The sequence below is a fragment of the Budorcas taxicolor genome, chromosome 25 (assembly GCF_023091745.1).
Source record: "Budorcas taxicolor isolate Tak-1 chromosome 25, Takin1.1, whole genome shotgun sequence".
Taxonomy (NCBI): domain Eukaryota; kingdom Metazoa; phylum Chordata; class Mammalia; order Artiodactyla; family Bovidae; genus Budorcas; species Budorcas taxicolor.
In genome coordinates, this window is record NC_068934.1 from 1,961,053 (window position 1) to 1,981,133 (window position 20,081).

A 20,081-nucleotide genomic window follows, 5' to 3' on the forward strand; every position below is an offset into this window, starting at 1 on the left:
CTAGTCCATGTCTGGCCTCTGGAAGCTATTCATTAGGAGGATTAAATGAGATGATACGTGTAAATAGCTGAGCATAAAGCCCAGCACATGGGAAACACTAAATAAATTTAACCGCTGCTAGTTAATATTATAACCATAAATCAAAGTACATAACTCATCCATTAAAAAGCATGATAAATGAATGAGCTAAATACCTGTTATGCTAGTAGTCAGTGGAGCTAAAGAAGGAAAAGAGGGGATGATATGAATGACTGACCAAAAGCTTTAGGAAGAAGAGTATTATTGATAAATACTCACTGAGGACTTTCTATGTTAGGTGCTCCTCTTAAGGAATTTAAATGCACGATCTAATTTGTGCCTCATAAAGCCCCATTTTTACAGACAGTGCAGAGATGTTAGGGGACTTGATCCAGTCACTGGTGGGTAAATGGTGAGGTTGAGATTCCAGCCCAAACAGACTCCATCACCATGATCTTTTGCTTCCCTCTAATAAACATAGAGGCTTCCCAGGTGGCACTAGGGCTAAAGAACCTACCTGCCAAAGCAGGAAATGGAAGAGACATGGGTTTTCTCCCTGGGCTGGGAAGATCCCCTGGTGATGGGAATGACCACCCACTCCAGTACTCTTGCCTGGAGAATCCCATGGACAGAGGAGCCTGGTGGGCTTCAGTCCACGGAATTGCAAAGAGCTGGGCATGACTGAAGCAACTTAGCACATAATAAACATAAGACATAGGATAAATTTCCATTTAAATGATATAAAAGTAGAGAAAAGTGAAAGATGATTCAAAGGAAGAGTAGTAGACTGTCATTGAATTAGATTTGGGGCAGAAAGAAAAGCTTTAGAAGATGGGCATGTTGCCCTGTAATCGTATCCAGCTTTATGTAAAGTGTTCTGCTCTGGAAATGTGTCAGGTACCATTTTCAGTGCAGCTGAAGAATTTGATAGGTTGAGTGTTTTGCCGCATCTCCTTTGTTTTCTGCAGGGCTTCTCCACGTGTGTTTCCTGAAGTGTGACATACCTCTGATGGCAATAGTTGGAAGGGGTTGGGGTGAGAGTGAGGGAGGAGCCTGCCCCCTTGGCTCTGAGTCTTGCTGAGGTGTTTTCAGTTCTCTGTATTGCCACAACAGCTAGGGGGGAGTTCTGGGAGGGCAGCATGTTCTGGCTAGGGTCTGGAAGAGAGATCAGATGGGCAGGAGGCCCCTCCTTGTCATCGGTCACCCGCATGGAGCCCAGGCTGGCGAGTCAGTTTTCCTGAGGAGCGGCCGCTGCTCCATCGCTCTGCACCAGCTCCATGCCAGAGAGAAAGCAAGCTCTGGAGACGCGCCCGTGCAGAACAGAATGAAGCAAGAGGTCACATTTTCCCATAGCCTCACTGACAGCATGTGGCCAGCGTCCAGCTAAACTTGGCAGTCGTGGCCACCCAAACCTCCCTTCAGCCAAAAGCAGAGTGACTGACTTCTTGGAGACGGTTCAGTCACAGCCGTGCCTGGACTGTTCCCCGGCGGACGCTTTGCAGCAGGGACCCGCGGAGGGCCCAGCCAAGGTCCGGGCCACCTAGAGGGGGTGCCAACGCCAGTTGCTCTTTTGAGGACCGGACACCTCTGTGTGGGTTGGGATTATGCCTGTGAGGGTCACAGGATGCCAAGTCACACGTGATTTCCATCATCTCATTATCAACCTTGTTTCTTATTAACCCAAACAAACACTTTAGCCTTGACATCTGTGCTACTCAGCACAAAAATTATCCCCTCTGTGGGGTTTAAATTGATAGCATTTTCTATGTTCCAGGTGCTTATCTAAGCACTTTCTGTAGATTATCTACTTCCCCCAGCTGCCCTTTGCAGAAAGCGACAGGAAAGCTCAAAGAGCTGGAGCAATTCACCAAGGGGTGCACAGTACCCGAGTTGATTCCGGGTCTAAGAGCTCTGACCACATATCAGCACCTCTCTTGTGTGAGGGTCACAAAAAGAATTACTATATAAGGGTTCAGGTCTCTTTTTTCCTTCCTGAATGTACTACAAGCTCCTTGAGGGAAGGGACCATTTCTTACCAAGGTGCTCCCATAATGTCTGTTTCATCTTGGATTTCTGTAACAAATACCACAGGCTGGGTGGTTTAAATAATAGGCATTTATTTCTCAGGTTGGAGGCTGGAGATCAGGGTGCCAGCCTGATCAGATCCTTCTTGAGCGCCCTCTTCCTTGATGGGTGCAGGCAGAGAGAGACCTTTCTCCCTTCTTATAGGGGCACAGATCCAGTCCATGGCGGGTGAGACCTGATCATGACTTCAAGTCTCCCAAGGACCCTACCTCCTTATCCTATCACGTGGAGGGTTAGGAGTTCTTTATTTTAACACTTTTTATTTTGTATTCGGGTATAACTGTCACAATGTTGAGATAGTTTCAAGTGAAAAGCGAAGGGACTCAGCTGTACCTAGTCATGTGTCCATTCTCCCCCAGACCCTGCTCCCATCCAGGCTGCCACATGATGTTGAGCAGAGTTTCCTGTGCTATACAGTAGATCCTTATTGGTTATTCATTTTAAATACAGAAGTGTGTACGTGTCCATCCCAAACTCCATAACTATCTCTTCCCCTGGCAACCATAAGTTCATCCTCTAAGTCTGTGAGTCTCTTTCTATGTTGTAGGCAAGTTCATTTGTATCATTTCTTTTTAGATTCCACATACAAAAGATGTCATACAATATTTTTCTTACCTACAGATTGGGATGGGGACTCAGGCATTCAGTCCATAATACATAATATTCACTGGTGCATTTGGAAAACATTTATTGAGGACCTATTATGTACCAGGAACTGTGCTAAGTATTTGCCAAGAGAAAGACAAAAAGATCACCAGGTCTGTTCTTTGGGAGCAGCCAACCGTCCTATAGGACTTCTCTGGTGGCTGAGATGGTAAAGCATCTGTCTACAATGCGGGAGACCAGGGTTCAATCCCTGGGTTGGGAAGAACCCCTGGAGAAGGAAATGGTGATCCACTCCAGTACTATTGCCTGGAAAATTCCATGGACAGAGGAGCCTGGTAGGCCCCAGTCCGTGGGGTCTCCAAGAGTCAGACACGACTGAGTGACTTCACTTTTCTTTCTTTCTTTCAACAGTCCTGTGAGGGTAACATCTACGGACGTCAATGACTTTACAGAATAAGCAAGACTGCCTGGCACGACACATGCCCTGCCCGCAGATCTGAGCGGTTATCTACAGACTATTAAGACGTCTTGTCTTAGACTCAATGAGCAAGAGTGTTATTCTCAGGTAAAATAGTTAGATTAGTCCAACGATGGGTGTAGCATAATCAGAAATATCTATGTGGTCTTTATTTCCAGTTCTGGACACAGAGCTCCTATATCTTTTGGAATTTCCTGAGTGATAAGGATGCAAGGAATGTTAATGAAGTACTCTTGATAGGCCCCTGGATAGCTTCAGGATGGGGGCGTGTTGCCAGAAAGACCAAATCTTTATTAGAAGTCTAGAAATTTCAGCCTCATTCCCCAGCCTCTGGGGAGGGAGAGGGGGCTAGAGATTGGGTTAGATGGGTTAGATTACTAACCCATCAGGCCTACCTGATGAAAACTCCAGGAAAAAAAAGCCCTAAGCAACAGGGTTTGGAAAGCTTCTGGTTCAGTGAGCAAACACCTTGAGCTATAGGGAGCCCTCTTTTGGACTCTTCCTGAGTTCTAGCTTTTATATTAAATTGATAATCATAAGTGAAGTGTCTTCGGAGTTCCACAAGCCATTTTAGCAAATTATCAAGCTGACTAGGGGGAGGTGGGAACTCCCACCTTAAAGCCCATCACTCAGAAGTACAGGGGCCCCAGGACTTGTGATGGACATCTGAAGTCAGGCAGCCTTAAGGAACTGAGCTCGCTGCATTGTGAGTGGTGATGATTTAGTTGCTAAGTCACATCCAACTCTTGAGACCCCCTGGTTGATAGCCTGCCAGGCTTTTCTGTCCGTGGGATTCCCCAGGCAAGAATACTGGAATGGGTTGCCATTTCCTTCTCCAGGGATCTAACCCGGGTCTTCTGCGTGGTAGGCAGATTCTTTACCAACTGAGCCACCAGGGATCAGACGCTAATTCCAGGTTGGTAGCATCAGAATTGACCTGTGGGTTCCCCAGCTGGTGCCTGGAGACTCGGAATGGGTCACTGGTGTTGGAAAACACGCCAGTGGCCTTCTTGAGAGAACAACATAAAGCTGTTCATCTTTAAACATGAAGAATGTCAGAAGATACAAACATTTGTCAAAAGTGGGCAGTCAACTCAGAAGTACATACAGTTTGATTTTTATGAATTGTGTAAAGATCAAAATAAGAGATGGGTGTTCAGACATTTTATGTTGTAAAACCTTGCATCCAGATTCTTATAAAGGCCTCCTAACTCCTCTCTCTGCTTCCACTCTTGTTCTGCTCTAATCTCTCTGCACTGAGCAGCCCTGGATCTTTTCAAAACAATAACTCAGACCATGTCACTTACCTGCAAACTCCTAATCAATGACTTGCAGTTGTTTTTGGATTAAAACTCAGATTTCCTAAGGGCTGCAGTGACCTGCATGGTGACCTAACTCTATAAACTCGTATGATGATGACAGTTGATAGACAGATAGCACTTTTTGAGTATCCATGATGCACTTTACACACTTTCTCTCACTGACTCGTTTCAACAGCTCTCCTAGCTGTTTCTCTAGCTCTGCCTGCCCTCGAATTTACACACACACTCTGCTCCTTTTTATTCCAAATACCCAGAGAACCCTTTCCCAATCTGGACCTAGGCATTTGCTGTGCCCTGGACCTTGGACGCTCTATTCCAGTTCTCATGACTGGCTCCTGTGCACCCAGTCAGGAGTCTGTGCAAATGTCACCTCATTTTAGAGGCCGTTCTGATGGTGTAAGCTGTTTCCAGATGATGAAGACTTGTTAGGGCCTGCTGTGGTCATGTCTACTTCTTTCCTTGCGTTCATCTGCTTTTCCACTTGGAACATTTTGTAAGCTCTTCATGGTGGCTTTCTCACTAGTTTTTCCCACTACTCTATCACCAGCACCTAGTGTGCTCAAGGAACAGAGGAGACACTCAATATGTAATTTTTAAAATTTTTATTGGAGTATAGTTGCTTAAGAAGAGGTGGCAAGAATACACAGAAGAACTATACGAAAAAGATCTTCATGACCCAGATAATCACGAAGGTGTGATCACTCATCTAGAGCCAGACATCCTGGAATTTGAAGTCAAGTGGGCACTAGGAAGCATCACTATGAACAAAGCTAGTGGAGGTGATGGAATCCCAGTTACACTGTTTCAACTCCTAAAAGATGATGCTGGTAAAGTGCTACCCTCAGTATGCCAGCAAATCTGGAAAACTCAGCAGTGGCCACAGGACTGGAAAAATTCAGTTTACATTCCAATCCCAAATAAAGGCAATGCCAAAGAATGCTCAAACTACCACACAATTGTACTCATCTCACACGCTAGTAAAGTAATGCTCAAAATTCTCCAAACCAGGCTTCAACAGTACATGAACTGTGCCCTTGCAGATGTTCAAGCTGGATTTTGAAAGGCAGAGGAAACAAGCAAAAGAATTCCAGAAAATCATCTGCTTCTGATTTATTGACTATGCCAAAGCTTTTAACTGGGTGGATCACAACAAACTGTGGAAAATTCTTCAAGAGATGGGAATACCAGACTGCCTGACCTGCCTCTTGAGAACTCTGTATGCAGGTCAGGAAGCAACAGTTAGAACTGAACATGGAACAACAGACTGGTTACAAATCAGGAAAAGGAGTACATCAAGACTGTATATTGTCACCCTGCTTATTTAACTTATATGCAGAGTACATTATGAGAAATGCAGGGCTGGATTAAGGACAAGCTGGAATCAAGATTGCCAGAAGAAATATCAATAACCTCAGATACTCAGATGACACCACCCTTATGGCAGAAAGCAAAGAAGAACTAAAGAGCCTCTTGATGAAAGTAAAAGGAGAATGAAAAAGTTAGCTTAAAGCTCAACATGCAGAAAACTAAGAGCATGGCATCTGGTCCCATCACTTCATGGGAAATACATGGGGAAACAGTGGAAACAGTGTTAGACTTTATTTTTGGTGGCTCCAAAAATCACTGCAGATGGTGACTGCAGCCATGAAATTAAAAGATGCTTACTCCTTAGAAGGAAAGTTACGACCAACCTAGATAGCATATTAAAAAGCAGAGACATTACTTTGCCAACAAAGGTCCGTCTAGTCAAGGCTATGGTTTTTTCAGTGGTCATGTATGGATGTGAGAGTTGGACTGTGAAGAAAGCTGAGCGCCGAAGAATTGGTGCTTTTGAACTGTGGTGTTGGAGAAGACTTGGACTGCAATGAGATCCAACCAGTCCATCCTAAAGGAGATCAGTCCTGGGTGTCATTGGAAGGATGGATGCTGAAGCTGAAAGATGGAATTGAAGAATTGATTCATTGGAAAAGACCTTGATGCTGGGAGGGATCGGGGGCAGGAGAAGAAGAGGACGATAGAGGATGAGATGGCTGGATGGCATCACCGACTCGATGGACATGAGTTTGGGTAAACTCCAGGAGTTGGTGATGGACAGGGAGGCCTGGCATGCTGCGATTTGTACCCTCAATCCCTCCCAGCATCAAGGTCTTTTCCAATCAATCAACTCTTTGCATGAGATGGCCAAAGTATTGGAGTTTCAGCTTCAGCATCAGTCCTTCCAATAAAAACCCAGCACGAATCTCCTTTAAGATAGACTGGTTGGATCTCCTTGCAGTCCAAGGGACTCTCAAGAGTTTTCTCCAACTCCACAGTTCAAAAGCATCAATTCTTTGGTGCTCAGCTTTCTTCACAGTCCAACTCTCACATCCATACATGACCACTGGAAAGACCACAGCCTTGACTAGATGGACCTTAGTTGGCAAAGTAATGTCTCTGTTTTTCAATATGCTGTCTAGGATGGTCATAACTTTCCTTCTAAGGAGTAAGCATCTTTTAATTTCATGGCTGCAGTCACCATCTGCAGTGATTTTTGGAGCCCCCCAAAAATAAAGTCTGCCACTGTTTCCACTGTTTCCCCATGTATTTCCCATGAAGTGATGGGACCAGATGCCATGATCTTCATTTTCTGCATGTTGAGCTTTAAGCCAACTTTTTCATTCTCCTCTTTCACTTTCATCAGAGGATTTTTAGTTCCTCTTCACTTTCTGCCATAAGGGTGGCGTCATCTGCATATCTGAGGTTATTGATATTTCTCCCAGCGCTCTTGATTCCAGCTTGTGCTTCTTTCAGCCCTGCATTTCTCATAATGTACTCTGCATATAAATTAAATAAGCAGGGTGACAATATGCAGCCTTAACGTACTCCTTTTCCTATTTGGAACCAGTCTGTTGTTCCATGTCCAGTTCTAACTATTGCTTCCTGACCTGCATACAGAGTTCTCAAGAGGCAGGTCAGGTGGTCTGGTATTCCCATCTCTTTCAGAATTTTCCACAGTTTATTTGATCCACACAGTCAAAGGCTTTGGTATAGTCAATAAAGCAGAAATAGATGTTTTTCTGGAACTCTGTTGCTTTTTTGATGATCCAGCAGACGTTGGCAATTTGATCTCTGGTTCCTCTGCTTTTTCTAAAACCAGCTTGAACATCTGGAAGTTCATGGTTCATGCATTGTTGAAGCCTGACTTGGAGGATTTTGAGCATTACTTTGCTGGCTTCTGAAATGAGTGCAATTGTGTGGTAGTTTGAGCATTCTTTGGCATTGCCTTTATTGGGATTGGAATGAAAACTGACCTTTTCCAGTCCTGTGGCCACTGCCGAGTTTTCCAAATTTGCTGGCATATTGAGTGCAGGACTTTCACAGCATCATCTTTCAGGATTTCAAATAGCTTAACTGGAATTCCATCACCTCCACTAGCTTTGTTCATAGTGATGGTTTCTAAGGCCCACTTGACTTCACATTCCAGGATGTCTGGCTCTAGGTGAGTGACCACACCTTCGTGATTATCTGGGTCATGAAGATCTTTTTTGTACAGTTCTTCTGTATATTCTTGCCACCTCTTCTTAATATCTTCTGCTTCTGTTAGGTCCATACCATTTCTGTCCTTTATTGAGCCCATCTTTGCATGAAATGTTCCCTTGGTATCTCTAATTTTCTTATATTCAGTAGTGTGTATATGTCAGTCTGGATCTCCCATTTATCCCTCCCCTCTTCTCCTCTGGTAAGCTCAATATATATTTGGTAAATGTCTTAAGAATATTAAGTAATACATTCTAAAAATATCCCGAACATTTCTTTGTAAGTAGTGACCACCTAACCACGTTAATATTCATAAATTAGCATGACTTGTTTTAGTATGGTCCTCGATGGGCATGCATTTGTTGCCTGAGTAACCATACAGAAAGCAGGTCAGGGGAGATTTGGGGAAATGCACCTCAGTGTTTCAGAGGTAACTGGATGGTCAGGCGGGCACTGCGGTGCATTTAGAAGCAAAGCTGTGGGACAGAGCAGTGACAGCCATCTTGGCCCCAAGGAATGAAGACAGTGTTTGCTCTTTGGATAGGGGTGGTTTGATGTGGGTGGGCCTTGGGGAGGATGGAGTGGGGATGGAGGGGTGAGGGGAGGCAGGAGACGAGGTTGCAGGTTAGACACAGACGGTGGGGAGAAGTACTAAGGACCATGCTGAAGAGGCCAGACTTTGCACTGGAAGCTGTGGTTGGCTGTGGAAGTGGGAAGAGCTTAGGAAATGAGAATGGTGGATCCATGCCACGTAGGAGAGAGGACACGGACTGCAGAGAGAGAGCCTGCTGGCACGACGTGAGGCCCACGGTGCAGTAGGAATGGAGAGGGTCTGGGCACTGGGTTCGTGCTCTACGTGTTTGCTCAGGAAACAGCAGATGTTAGAAATATGCATGATGAAATATACAACATATCATATGAACTGGTTAAAGGAAATCTGGGTGTTGGGATAGAGAGGTATGTACTTCCATAAGGCCAGCATGATAGACAACCATTGCGTGTCCTTGAATGAAGGATCATAGATACAGTTTGTAAGTAAGGCACAGTACTGAGAACCAGAAGGGTCTTCAGAGTAGGCCTGTGTCCTATGCTTCATTTTCACCTGTGCGGCCTTGCTGCTTTCACCAGGGCTTTCTTGGCATTCCCTGACTATGTCACATGTGCGCCACCTCCAGAGTTGTGCTCTTGATGGTTTCTTTCCCCTTTCCGTGCTGGCTGAGACCCTACTCATTTTTTTGGCCAAGATACAGAGTCACGTCTGATGCCTCCCTTACCTTTGTTCAGGTAAAATCAATAGCTCAGCTCTTTGTTTCTGTGTCATTTGCATTGAGGACTATTATGTGAATACTCACTGGGGCACTGTCTGCAGTGAGTGGATAGTCCAGGGTGGACTCTTTTTTAAAACTGAGGTTTAGTTGACTTCTTACAATTTTGTGTTACTTTTAGATGCAGAGCATAGTGATTCAGTATTTTTGCAGATTATACTTCATTATAGGCTATTACAAGATAAGGGGTATAATTCCTTGTGCTATACAATCAACTGTTATTGTCTACCTATTTTACGCATAATAGTTGGTATCTATTGCTCCCATGCTCCTAATTTGCCCCCACCTTTCCCTTTTCCCTTTGGTAACCAGACATTTGTTTTCTATAATTGTAGGTCTGTTTTGCATATACATTCCTTTGTATTATTTTTTAGATTTCACATATAAATGATATCTACAGTATTTTTCTTTCTCTGACTTATGTCACTAAGGATAATATTCTCTAGGTCCATCCACATTGCTGCAAATGGCATTATATCATTCTTTTATATGGCTGAGTAATATTCATATATATATATATATATATACTCTTTGTTTACAAAGTGTATATATATACATGTGTATGTATGTGTGTGTACATATACACACATATATATGTAGTCAATCCTAAGGGAAATAAACCCTGAACACTCATTGGAAGGACTGATGCTGAAGCTGAATCTTCAATATTTTGACCACCTGATGTGAAGAGCCAACTCATTGGAAAAGATCCTGATGCTGGGAAAGGTTGAAGGCAAAAGGAGAAGGGGGCAACAGAGGATGAAATGGTTGGATGGCATCACCGATTCAGTGAACATGAATTTGGGTGAACTCCAGGAGATGGTGAGGGACAGAGAGGCCTGGTTTGCTGCAGTCCATGGGGTTGCAAAGAGTCAGACACAACTTATCGACTGAATAACAACAACAATAGATACACATTTCCTTAACCCAGTCATCTGTTGATGGGTTGCTTCCATATCTTGGCTATTGCAAATAATGCTGCATGAATTTTCTTGAATTAGTGTTTTTATTTTTTCTGGATCTATACCCAGGAGTGAAATCGCTGGATCACGTGATAGTTCTGTTTTCCATAGTACCTGCACAGTGGTCTCTTACTAGCCAGGTAAGTTACTGAACCACCCTGTACTTTAGTTTCCTCATTTGTGAAATGAAGGTAATAATAGTATGAGTAATGGTATCCACTTGTAGGGATGTGGGAAGGATCTTATGAGTTAATATGTATGAAATGCAGGAACAGCCCTTGGCACATGGTCAGACCTTGAGTGTGCTAGCTAAATCGCTGCTGGACTGGGTCTGTGAAAGCAGAAGGTGTAGCTCTTCCTTTCTTCTGTAACCCAGACCCTGGCCTAGTGGGCGGCTCCCTGTGATCCTCGGCGAGTGCTGCTGAGTGAATAGCCTGCCCAGGTGCAGAAGCAGGCTCCACGCCATTAGGGGACATGTGCACGACCCCCGGAGCGTCACACGGGCCTTGAGAGCTCTTAGGTTGGTATTGACCTGGTCACTCGTGCATGTGAAGTAGGTGGTAAGCTCTTCTATCTGTGTGCCTGGAGCAAAGAAGGCTCAGTGCATTTAAACTCACTTTTCAGATTGCCTTTTATGATATCTATAGAGCAGCATTTGCAGTTACAGAACACGTGAAAAAAAGTGAATGTAAGTGTAAACTTCTGACATTACTGTGATTTAGGGAATGATAGGTGTTATTTTTTCTCAAGTTTTATGTAATGTGAATGCATGCTCTGAAATAATCTGAACAAAAGTTGTAAATAAGCCTGAAGAGTATTTATTTCTAGGATAAGGTGTGATGGCAGTGTGTCCCTTATCTTTCAAATGTTGGCAAAATGTGTGGTATTTCTAACGGTGCAAGTGTGAGATATTTCCTCACAGTATTTATTGGCCTGAGATGCTATGAAACAAAGCCATACTCGTCTTTGGAGCCCTGATTTAGAATCTTCAGTCCTCAAGGATGCTGCTGGGAGCAGGAAGGTCAAGGAAGGTTTTGACTTCTTACACTCACAGTTAAGACTGATTGTCCTCCACCTGGAGGTGTCTACCCTGCCCTGGCTCCGGGCCCAGTTCTGATTTGAGGGCAAAGTTAAAGAACCCAGGTCCCTTGCAAGTTAGCTCTGCTGTTGGACTCATTCTGATCTGGGTTCTGATTCCAGGTAAAGAAACCAACTTGCTGATTGCCCTATCTATGTCAGGCTTCTACATGCTTTATCTGGTTTACTGTTCATAAAAAACGTCACGTGTGATGAAACAGGTGCCTAGAACGATTAAGTGACTCGACTTAACCAGGATTCAAAATCTGGTTCATGGTGGAAACAACCCAAATACCCATCCACTGGTGAATGGATAAACAAAACATGGTATATCCTTGCAATGTGATTGTATTCAGTCATTTAAATAAATGAAGTACTGATCCATGTTATGTATTAGTCAGGATTCTCCAAAGAAACGGAACAAATAGGATATGTATAAAATATACATTTTATAATTAAATATATTAATATTGGTATACCTATGTACCTACATATCATCTACCACTAGGAGATATATAAAATATATTAATATATCAATATATACTTGGGTCAGACAGAGAAGGAGAAATATTGTATGGCATCCGTTATATGTGGGATCTAAAAAGAAGTGACAGAAATGACTTACTTATAAAACAGAAAGAGACTCACAGACTTAGGCAATGAGCTTATGGCTGCCAAGGGGAAGGGGTAGTTAGTGACTTTCAAAAGGTCATGTACACACTGCTGTATTTAAAATGAATAAGCAACAAGGATCTATGGTATAGCACATGGAACTCTGGTCAATAGTATATGCTAGCCTGGATGGGAGGTAGGTTTGGAAGTGAATGGATACGTGTGTATGGATGGCTGAGTCCCTTTGCTGTTCATCTGAAACTACCACAACATTATTAATTGGCTATACCCCAATCCAAAATAAAAAGTTTTGGGAAAATATATAAATATATAAAATATATTAATATATTATATATTCATACTATGTTATCCCTACAAAATGGGGAAATAAGTCACACGGTGATGGAGGTTAACAAGACCCAAGATCTGCAACCTGAAAGCCAATACACAGTGGAACCAAAATGGTATGGTTTAAAGTCCAAGTTCAAAGGCACGAGAACTCGGACAATCAATGTAAGTTCCAGTCTAAGTCCAAGTTCAAAGACCAGCATCCCTGCTTGAAATCAGTCAGGCAGACAGAGAGATAGAGGGTGAATTTTCCCTTGCACAGCCTTTTTGTTCTATTCAGCTCTTCAGTGGATTGGATGAGGCCCACCCACACTCTGCAGGGAAAGGGGCATAACTCAGTCCAGCAATTCAAATGTTCATCTCATCCAGAAACACTTTCACAGACACACCCAGAAATAATGTTTAACCAAATATCTGGGCCTCTTATGGCCCAGTCAAGTTGACACACGAAATTAACCATCACGGACTACTCCACAGATGAACCTTGAAACCATTATGCTAAGTGAAAGAAGCCAGACACAAAAGGTTACCTGTTGTGTGATTCCATTTAAATGAAATGTCCAGAGCAGGCAAATCCAGAGAAACAAAAAGCGGACTAGTGGCAGCCCAGGAACTGGTGGGGAGATGGAATGCCAGTGACTAATTCGTGGGTATGGGGTTTTTGTTTCACACTAAGTCACTTCAGTCATGTCTGACTCTGTGTAACTCCAGGGATTGTAGCCCGCCAGCCTCCTCTGTCCGTGGGATTCTCTAGACAAGAACACTGGAGTGGGTTGCCATTTCCTACTCCAGGGGATCTTCCCGACCCAGGGATCGAACTCGTGTGTCTTACATCTCTCTGCACTGGCAGGCAGGTTCTTTACCTCTAGCGCCACATGGGAAGCCTAGGGTTCCTGGTCAGGGTGTGGAAAATGTTCTGCAGCTAGACAGTACTGATGGCTGCGTGGCACTGTTAATGTAATGAATACCATTGAACTGTACATTTTAAATCAGTTAAACTGATTAATTTTATCAGTTTATGGTAGGTGATGTGTATCCTGCCATAATTTAAAAAACCTCACACCTTGTTTCTCTCATACAACAGTGCTTCTGCTGTGTCCCTGATTCACAGCGATTTCTCTGTGGAAAAGCTGCTCAGCCTTCCAGTCCCCGCCCCTGCAGCACGGGCTGTACTCTTTAACGCCAGCCCCCCACCTCTCGCCCCTCCAGGCCTCGCCCCTCCCCACGGGGGCTGGGTTGGAGCTTTGTCCTCCGACAGGGGCGGGGGTGTGCGGGTGCATGACGTCACTCATTCCGACTTCCTGCCTGCTTGTAGGCGGGCTGCTCCTCCGTCGCTCTGCGATCCCGCCAGAAACCTGCTCCCCTTCTAAGCGCTCGTCTTCAGCCTGACCTTGCAGGGCAGAGTTTCCGTGGCCGGTGCTGCCTGTCCCAGGGAGCTGCTCAGGCTGACCCGCGTCAGACGCTTCCTCTGTCCCCCTGCCCCTGGTCTCACGCCCTTTCCCCCACAGACGCTGCCTTCCCCTCCTACTGTACCCCTGACTGCCGGTACCTGTCAAAGTGTCCCCAGCGGGACGATCAGTCCTGTGTGGAAACTGGGTGAAGCCTACTTATTCTGGGCTTTCTTGCCCTTTCCTAGCTGGACCCATCTCAGAAAACACGTGTCATCATACCCACTCTGCCCCTAATTACCCTTGCCAACAACATGTGGGTCTAAGGCAAGACAGTGTAGAAGGGAAGAAGCCACATAATATAAAACAGAGAAAAACTGAACATGGTAGGAGATTTGAGCCCAGAAAGGAAGAAGAAGAAACCATCACAAGGTCAGAGAAACGTGGTAGGAGCCCCGTAGGGTCTTCCGCCTCGTGAAATCTCCCGGTGCACCACCCCCACCCAAGGCCTGTCCTCTCCTGTGGGTGCCTAATGCCACTGAACCCTTTCTTCTTGCCAGCATGATCCACATGATCTTTCGTGGTCTCAAGTGGCTTGAAGCAGGATTTTGGTTCCCACCCAGAGACTGAAGTCAGGCTATGGGAGTGAGAGTGCTGAATCCTAACCGCTGGACCACACCAGGGACCGGTGCCCAATAACAGGCTCTGGCCCTTTGACCTTGCAGAAATGAACTCCCACAAAGACGGAAAGTAATAAAACGTGTAAAGTGTTTGTTACGAAGAAAAAGAGTACAGTATGTGTCAATAGACACACAGGCAGACTCAGAGAGCATCGCACCCTTGTGGGAGTTTAAGTCACTTATATGGGGTGTTTTTTCCAGATTTCCTTGGGCCAATCACCTTCCCTTGTCTGACTCCAAGTCTGTACTTGGTTGATCTCAGGATCCTCTTAGGTGTGCGTTTGAATCTCTTAGCCAAGGTGGATTCCAGCGAAGAGGCTTATGGGGTTGTCATCACTCACCTTTTGACCTCCAAGGAGTTTTTCTGTGCATGTGTATTTGGAATGATCTCCTTGACATCAAGAATGAGAAGTATCTTGTCTCTATTATTATTGGCAAGGCTCAGTCTCTCATGTTATCCTCCTCTTAGAACATCTATCCTTAGACAACAAACTCCAGCTGCTCAACCCGGAGCCTCTCTATCCCTGCCTCACACATTCCACTTACTTGGCAGCCTGCTATCGCCGGGACACAGGGCCCAACCTGCTCCTTCTCCGAATAAGCAGCCATGCTTCACTTCCGTGAATCTCCCAATGTCCCTGCCGGAGAGGGGTGATGCCATTGGACACGTAAAGGGAGAAAGAGCCCTTTCCACCGTCCAGCTGCAAAGGCAACAGGCCACATCTGGGAGAGGACTTGCAGCAGGGACAAAGCCCCGAGTGCGGCCGGCTCCCCTGTGCAGGGGGGGCGGTGTAGAGCAACTCAGAGCCCTGTCAGTCCTCCCGGTGCAAGGAAAGGGGCCAGGGAAACAGGCCCGAAGCTTCAGTCTGAAAAAAAATCCATCTCCTGCTGATGGGAGAAGCAAGCGATTTCCATCTCTCAATCCTATCAGGTACTGCATGCAGTAAAGACAAAGGAAAAAGACGCAGGCCCTTCTCTGAGTGAGGAGTTTCCTCTGGGCGTGGTGTGGGGCAGGGCAGGGAGGCAAGACCCAGTGTGGCTGCGGGTGACGCCTGCTATGCTTGGTGTGTGCTGGTGTAAGAAGTGCATTCAGAGGAGGCTGGCACCCCAAGGGGCTGAGAAAGCTTCCTGGAAAGGGGGAGCCACACCCTGAGGAATGAGGGGGTTCGGGGTGCAGAGGGGAGAGACATTCTGGGTGAAGCCGCTGTGATACAGTCAGGGGCCAAGGAGGGGAAGCCCGGCCGAAGCTGAGCACAGGAACGGAAGCTAGAGGATGGAAGGGAGGTGGCGGGACACGGAGAGGGCTTGACGGGTGCGACCCCAGCCTAGTCTCTGCATCTGTGAACGACCGTGAGAAAACCATGATGTTCACAAGCACTGCTGAAGACACCCGATTGGAAACCTAGCCCAGCAACCAGCACTGTCTGGGCCCTCCTGAAACGACAGTTCTGGGCTCGAAACAGGAAGAGAGGAGACAGGGCACAACCTTGGAAGCCTGAGGGCACAACGTACACTGCTGCCGCTGCTAAGTCACATCAGTCGTGTCCGACTCTGTGCGACCCCATAGACGGCAGCCCACCGGGCTCCCCCATCCCTGGGATTCTCCAGGCAAGAACACTGGAGTGGGTTGCCATTTCCTTCTCCAATGCATGAAAGTGAAAAGTGAAAGTGAAGTCGCTCAGTCGTGTCCGACTCTTCGTGACCCCATGGACTGTAGCCCACCAGGCTCCTCTGTCCACGGGATTTCCCAGGCAAGAGTACTGGAGTGGGGTGCCATTGCCTTCTCCGACGATGTACACTAGTTAGAATCAAATGGGTCCAGAATGACAGACAAGTCAGCTTCGACTAGGCCTTGACCCTTAGTATATACTTGTGACATCGGCAAGCTGAATGTCTTGACACCAGAGGTGCCATGACAGTTCCAGGGCCGACCGTCAAAGACAAAGAGTGGGCAGTGGCCCAGGTCCTCGTCATGTCCGTCCCTTCCCCAAAATAGTTGGAATAATTTTCCCACTCATGAACCTATGAAATTACCCAGCCCATATGGCACAGTGGTAAAGAATCCACCTGCAATGCAAGAGACCCAGGAGGAGTGAGTTTAATCCCTGGTCCGGGAAGATCCTGCAGAGTAGGAAATAGCAGCCCACTCCAGTATTCTTGCCTGGGAAATCCCATGGACAGAAGAGCCTGGTGGGCTACAGCCCATGGGGTCTCAAAAGAGTCGGAGATGACTTAACAACTAAACAACAATAACATGAAAAGTAACCACAGCACGTTCTGAGGCTGCGCCCGTCCTCTGCAACAGCCTCTGCAGCACGCTCTGTGGAGTGTGTTTCTCTCTGAATAAAACCACTCCTTACCTTTCACTTTGTCTCTCAGTGAATTCTTTCTGCCACAAGACAGTAAGAACCTGAGCTTCACCGGGTCCTCTGAGGTAAACGGTTTCAACCTGAGATACTTGGGCATTATCCCACAGGCTGTGTGGAGTCACAGGAGCTGGTGAACAGGAAAAGGATTTCAAAGCCCAGGCAGAAAGGGAATTATGAAGGATGTGAGAGGGGCTTGTGGAAGGTTAATCCTAGCCTTCTCTGACGGAGGCCAGCAAGGACTGAGAACCCTGGTGGGAGACACAGAAGTCCTAGAGCTACTGGGATGGGAAGCCTTCCAGCGACCTCTCAGACCCTGCTTGAGGCTATCAGATCACGCTGGAAACCTTCCCTGAGAACTCTCTAGAGCTCTCAGGAGGTAGGGGCTGCCAATCCCTAGTTCCTCAAGGCAAAAGCAGAATATGTGGGTAGGATGGGAGAGACTCTCTCCTCTCTTCTCAGTCATCACTGTCAGCCGTTTTTCACTCCAGTGAAAATTTAGTAGGTATATTAAAATGCATCCAGGCACAATAAAGCCTTGTTTGAAGTTTAAAATATAGCTTGTCAGATGAGTATTTAGTGGTGTGTTTTAATGTGCATAAGTGCAGACCAGAATTTCATGTGTAGCCTAGGGTACACATTAGCAAATTCACGAGTGTCCATGGGCCGCTTGAGGGGCGGGATGGGGAGGAGAGGGAGCAAAAGAGCTTGAAACTTTGGGACCTTTTTACTTTATCCCCCTAAGTAGGGCCTTGAATTCCCAGGTGACTTTATAATGGAGTTTCTCTGCACTTATTATTTTATCTTATGTTTTATTGAGAGAGAATTCATATAAAATTAGCCCTTTTATGGTGGGTAATACAACGGCATTTAGTGCACGCACAGGGTTGTGCTCTCCGACCGTCATCGGCTCCTAGCTCCGTGACGTTTTCATCGCCCAGAAGCAGGCCCTGCATCCATTAAGCAGTCACCCCTCCTCTCCTCCTCGCTTCAGCCCCTGGCAACCAACCACTCATCTGCTTTCTGTCTCCATGGATTTACCTATTCCAGACCCTTCTATTTTTAAATGTCTTATTAGTTTTTGGCTTTTGTTTCTGTCTTATGATTCATAGAAGTGTTTGTGTGTTTCTCTGGACCACAGGCAATAATGCCTGCTGTTTTGGAGGGATTCTGAGATTGCAAAATGGTAGACAAGACATCAAGTTGTTGAAAGGAGAGGGACTGCAGGGAGGATGCTACACAGGTAACGCTGCAGAAGCCAACACAGGCAAGGCGGGAGATGGTCCTACCATCCTACCAAATTTTTCCCAAGCGAGGCTATTAACCCTTTCGTATGACTAGTGACTAACCCCTTGGCAGTCTGATGAAGCTCTTGGACTTCCTCTCAGGATGGTGATTTGGATAAAATAGAGCATAGAGGATTACAAAGGAAGCTAATTATATTGAGATTCAGTTATAAAATATTAAAGTATTTAGTGATCGTGTTTTATTTAATGCTTCTTTATTAACATATTGAATAAGGAGACCTAGTTGTGGGTCTAATAATACTGTAATCTTAAAGCAGGGAGAGGTGCAAATTATATTTGGAGGTATCTGTAACACTACAAAGTGATATGAAAATATCTTATATTGGTGGTGAAGTTACAGATATTGCTAATATTACTGTGATTTGTCACTTATATTCATAATGGAAAGGAACATGCATGGAAGCTAGGGGAAACAAAGTTATCATTTTTCCCCAACCAAGTTCATCCACTGATGTTGCTTAAGAATCCTTATTCTGGAGTTGGTGGTTTCTAATCTATTTTCAGCCATGGATGTCTTAGAGAATCTAACAAAAGCTATCTGTACGCCATCTCACCCTCCTGCAAATGCATTTATTAGTACAAAATTTACATCATGTACAAGTACATGTACAAAAATTACATCATGTCTGTGGACCTCCTGACACCTGTCCGTGGACCATTTCCAAGCCCATGGACCCCAGGTTAAGATCACCAGTTTTACCTGCACCAATAGTTAAGGGCACTGTATGACTTAGCATTTCTTGGCTGTAGATAACAGAAAATGCCTGGAGCCTGCAGTTCTAGAGGATGGCTGTAGCAGAAGCTTCTAGACAGGCTTATCTGCATTCCACATCTAGAATAAGTAGGTTCCATCTGGGGCCAGGCTTTTGACCCTCAATCATCATTCCAACATCTGCGTGTCCTCGGCCAGGTTAGGAGCCCATTGCTGCACTAGAGGAGAACTGGGTACCTTGATCAAATACCCCAGCAGGCTGTCTGTGATGAGGAAGAAGCATTTCTCAGAAGGAATTTGAGGCACACACACACAAAAAAAAAAAAGAAAAGAAAAAAATTGCTGTGGATATGAGGCAGAAAAAAGAGAAAATAATTTTTTAAGTTCCATGAAAACCATAGACAAGTACTATTTTATTATTATAAGATACGTTCTGGGAACATTTTACTATTTCTGCAATCAGGCTATAACTCTCAATATAAACACACATTGAAAGCACCCCAACTCTCCTCCCCACGCCCAGACAAGTAAACTGCTGTTATATCAAATCAGTTTTGTGTCTTACAGCTGAGTCTTAGAACTGTGGCCTCACAGAGTCATACAAGCTACATTTCCAGAAGCTTCAGAAAGTCCTTCCATTCCTATTCTCTTCATGCTATTTTCTTTTCATCTTAGCTCTTCTAAAGCATACTTTATTTGTCTAGTTTGGCTCCTTTTTCATGTCAGATGTTTACCATATGACTAAACACTGAGATGAAGCCTGATTCAATTAAGCAGGTGTCCTCTGAAGAGCAGCTACCAATCCAGCTCTTTTCTGAGCATTGTGAGCATCAGACAGGGAGAATAAGGCAGAGTCACCTGCCCCCTGAGAGCTTACAGCATAGGTGTGGAGGCTGCACACACACAGGAAGCAGGTGCAGCACTCATCTGGACTGCAAGCCTAAGGGATGCACACTTTGGTGTTCAGGCGCTCAGTCGTGTCCCCATGTTGCTCTGAGACCCCATGGACTGGAGCACACCAGGCCTCTCTGTCCTTCACCATCTCCTAGAGCTTACTCAAATTCAGGTCCATTGAATCAGCGATGCCGTCCAACCATCTCATCCTCTGTCATCCCCTTCTCCTCCTGCCTTCAGTCTTTCCCAGCATCAGGGTCTTTTCCAAGGAGTCAGCTCTTCACATCAGGTGGCTGAAGTACTGGAGTTTCAGCTTCAGCATCAATCTTTCCAATGAACACTCAGGATTGATCTCTTTTAGGATGGACTGGTTTGATTGCCTAGC

The 20,081-nt window shown here is 45.4% G+C and overlaps 1 pseudogene; it reads right to left on the reverse strand.

Annotated features, from left to right (window-relative positions):
- The window catches only part of LOC128069064 (etoposide-induced protein 2.4 homolog), a 40,521-nt pseudogene extending 25,495 nt beyond the window's left edge, over window positions 1–15,026 (reverse strand).
- Window positions 15,027–20,081: the final 5,055 nt, after the last annotated feature.